Here is a 4,480-nt window from a genome sequence, read left to right as displayed (position 1 = left end):
CCGCTCAATCCAAGAAAACATCCTGGAATCCCATGTCTAGAAGGCCGTGTTGGCCGAATGGTTAGAGCGTCGGCCTCAAACTGTCGCGAAGCTAGATTTCAAGGGTCGATGTCACTCCGCGCGTTTTCCTTGGACAGGAACTTCCCTGATTGCCTACCTAGTCCACTTGGTTGGCCAAACCAGCCCAAAGTCTTAGTCTGGTCCCAGCTCCGGATAAAATAGAGCAATGATTTACTAAAAATTACTCCCTCTTCCGTGAAGGACTAAAGACCCTACCACGTACTCCTTCCTTACAAACATTAACTACTTACATCCGATCTTAGACACGGCGGCTCAGACATGAACCTACCGTTAAAAGAAGAAGAGAGCAGGTAACATATATACATGTATATATGCATGCACTCACTCACTCACACTCCTCCCTCCTTCCTCATCGGACTCTGGTTTATTTTGAAGTTGCTTCTTCCCCGCCCGCTTCACTCAGTCCGTCACTCTGTCGTCGGATAGTCTAGCATTCGTCCCCACTTTTTGAATTCCCTCGCTGTATCTCTTAATTTATCATCATATTTCTTCCTTACTTTCTTTCTTTATTTTTTCAGGTCTTTCGGTTCCTTCATTTTTTTTCTCTGCATCTTTTAATTGATTACTCATCCCATCCTTCTTTCCTTCCTTCCTTCTTTCCTTTCTTTCAGTTTCTCCTCTGAAACCATTACCTGACTCCTTATCTTCCTTCCTTTCCTTAAACCCTCTCGTACTGACACTCGCGTCCTTAAAGGATGTGCCGTGGCAAGACATCTTTCTTTCGCCGTTTTTTGCCAAGGTCATGTCAGAGAGAGAGAGAGAGAGAGAGAGAGAGAGAGAGAGAGAGAGAGAGAGAGAGAGAGAGAGAGAGAGAGAGAGAGAGAGAGAGAGAGAGAGAGAGGGGGGGGGGAAGAGATTCGGTGGCACACTCATTCGGTAGCGCGAGCGATTCCGGCCTCCCCTCACGACTCCGCTGTACCCGCACGCCGATCAGCAATTCCTTCCGATACGCCAATCCGGCCGCACCGTTTCAATAATAAATGCGAGGAGCGGGGCTTGGCTGTTGCTGTAATGCTGTTACGATGGTCCGGCGCGCGCTCGGGTTCAAAATCACCTTGCGCTATATATAGCCGGGGCGAATTATCGACACGCTGGCCTGACCTCTATGACCTCTCGCTCGTCCCCTTGGATCGCGGCGACACCTCTCCTTCCTGGCGATTCCTCTTGCCCGCACCGATCCCCTTTGCATATTCCAATCGCTCTTGTCCTCGGCGACATCCCCGAATCCACAGCAATTCCTCCCTCGATAGACGGCGACCTCGTTTCCTCTTTCCATTTCCGATCCCTCTTCCTCTTGCACAGAACACGTCCTCTTCGTCTTGCCTGCACCGATCTCTCAAGCCCATGTCGCCCCCCCCCCACTCACTTAGCCCATAGCCCCCCTCCCCGCCCAAGCACAAGGTCTAAATGGGACTTTTTTGGGGGGACTGAAGTGACGTGACCTTATTGAGACTTCGCCAAAGCAGACCACCAGCGTCGTGACCTCCTTCGACCCACGGCGCGGTCGTGTCCCCGGGGTATTGCTCGACTCGGTGTCCTCAAGTTCACTGCTTGATCTTTGACTCTTTCGCGAGAGAGTCTTTAAGATGTTTCGGGAAACGCCTCGCCGCTGACGCCCTGCGATTTTAAGGTTAAAGGTGTGCGTCAGACACCCTTTTCGGACATCGTTTAACCCTAACATTTGTGATGGTCTCTCTGTCTCTGTCTCTCAGTCTCTCTCTCTCTCTCTCTCTCTCTCTCTCTCTCTCTCCTCTCTCTCTCTCTCTCTCTCTCTCTCTCTCTCTCTCTCTCTCTCTCTCTCTCTCTCTCTCTCTCTCTCTCTCTCTCCCTAAAGGTCGAGTAACGTTGGCAAAGCTTGGCTTTAACTCGGCTCAACGGCGAGGTGCCTTGAGCGAGATTCGCGAGCGAAGAATGCTTATGAAGACATTTACTCTTATCGTAACCCTCCCTCCCCTCTCTTTCTCCTTCTCTCTTCTTTCACTTCTCTTCTTTCTCCTTCCCTCACTCCATCCCTCCCGCTCCCTCCCTCCCTCCCTTCCTTTCTTTCTTTCTTTCTTTCTTTCTTTCTTTCTTTCTTTCTTTCTTTCTCCTTCTCTTTCCTTTCTTCTCTTCTCTCCTTTCTCTCTCTTTCTCTTTCTTCCTGTCTCTCTCTCTCTCCATCTCCCTTCGTCTCCCTCCCTCCCTTTCTCTTCGTCTCCCTCCCTCCCTTTCTCTTCGTCTCCCTCCCTCCCTTTCTCTTCCTCTCCTTCCCTTACTTCTTCTCCCTCTCCATCCCTCCCTTCCCTCTTCCCCCTCCCTTCCTCTCCCTCTCTCCTTCCTTCCCTCCTTTTTCGTCTTCCCGCCCTCTTTCCCTCCCTCTCGCCCTCCACCCTCTAACGCTCTCAATGAACTCGTCTGTGCTATTCGTGTGGGCGTGCGAGCCCAAGTAACCGTATATGGAGGTGGGCGTGTATTAGCACGCGTGAACGGCATATAACGAGCGGGTAAACACAAGGTGAGGGTAGTAAGGGGGGGAGGAAATATGGAGAAGGAGGAAGGATAGGGTGAATGGGTGGGATGAAAGGAGGAGAGGAATGAAGGAGGGACGGAGGGAAGAGGAGGAAATATGAGGGAGAAGAGGAGGGAGTGATGGCGGGAAGGAAGCAGAGTGAAATTAAGGAAGGGAAGTGAGGGAAGACGAAAAGATTTTGTAACAGGACGGAGGAATATGGCTAGAAATTAAATAATGATAATGATGATGATAATGATGATGAAAATGATGATGATGATGATGAATGAATGATTAATAGATAGATAGATTGATAGTAGATAAAGATGAAGATGGTGATAATAATGATGATGGTAATGATGATAAGATGATGATGATCATCATCATCATCATTTAACGGTAGGTTCATGTCTGAGCCGCCGTGGTCACAGCATGATACTCAATTGCAGTTTTCACGTTGTGATGCTCTTGGAGTGAGTACGTGGTAGGGTCCCCAGTTCCTTTCCACGGAGAGTGCCGGTGTTACCTTTTTAAGTAATCATTCTCTCTTATTTTATCCGGGCTTGGAACCAGCACTGACTTGAGCTGGCTTAGCCACCCAGTGGCTAGGCAGGCAATCGAGGTGAAGTTCCTTGCCCGATGATGATACAATAATAATAATAATAATAATAATAATAATAATAATAATAATAATAATAATAATAATAATAATAATAATAATAATAATGATGATGATGATGATGATGATGATGATGATGATGATGATGATGATGATGATGATGATGATGATGATGATGATGATGATGATGATGATGATGATGATGATGATGATGATGATGATGATGATAATAACAACAATAATAATAACATCAATAACAATAAATAAAATAATAAATAGAAGCAGAAGACGCATTCAGCAGCTCCTCCCCCCACCCCCGCCACCTCGCCTCCGTCCATCCACGTGATGCGATCAGCTGATACATGTAAACAAATACCTCGCGTGACCCTTTGGCCCCGAGAGGAGGAGGTTAGCGTTAACGCCGGGCACAAGGGAGCCTCTGTGCACGCCTTTGAGATTTATCACGCCGAGTTGTTATGGCTCGAGTGGATCGCTGCGAGGCCGGGAGTTTTATAACGATAGGATCAACATGCACACTCGCCCCGCCGCAGGCCATCTTATTAAGCCTTGCAGCGGCTGGCAAGGGGGTGCGGAGAGGGTGGGGGTGGCAAGGGAGTGGGGGTGGGTGGTCAGCAACAAACATATAGAGATGAACATTGCAGGGGATCAATGCCCTCCTTTGTTGAGGTGTGATAAGCAATTGCAAGTGGTCGATAAAGCTTGGGGATAGAGATAGGGGAGGAGAGAGAAAAAAAGTGTGTGTTTGTGATAAACGAAGAGAGTTAGACGAAAGGAGAGTAAAAAAGAGAGATGTGAGGAGAGAGGGAGAGACGGAGGGTGAGAAGAGAGAGAAAAAAAACACAAGAGGAAAACATGAAAGAAAAAAGGAAACTGCATATAAAAACTAAAGGAAAAGAACACCAACACAAGATAATCTCATTAAGAATTTAATACAAGACCATAGTTTGTATCAGAGATCATCCTAAGCATCGATCAACAATTCTCTATAAACCTCCACAAATACGACTCGCCCCCAAAAAAAGTATTATTATTGAAAAGAATCTCGTACCGCCGCAAGCTAATCACATCCTTCCAACCCCCCCCCCCAAGCAGGCGGGAGTTAATTACAAGGTAGCACTGGATGCGATTCAACCTATTGTTAGTCGTAATGATCTCTCTATCCAACTGATATCATTATCAAAGCTTTTCCCTTTTGTATGTAGGACATTAACCCACGCCCAGAGTTTCTCTATCCTCTTTCTCCCCTATCCCCTCTCTCTCTCTCTCTCTCT

The sequence above is a fragment of the Penaeus monodon genome, chromosome 14, assembly GCF_015228065.2.
Source record: "Penaeus monodon isolate SGIC_2016 chromosome 14, NSTDA_Pmon_1, whole genome shotgun sequence".
NCBI classification, from domain to species: Eukaryota; Metazoa; Arthropoda; class Malacostraca; order Decapoda; family Penaeidae; genus Penaeus; species Penaeus monodon.
The sequence above is the reverse complement of the archived record's forward strand: the minus strand, read 5'-3'. Positions refer to the sequence as shown.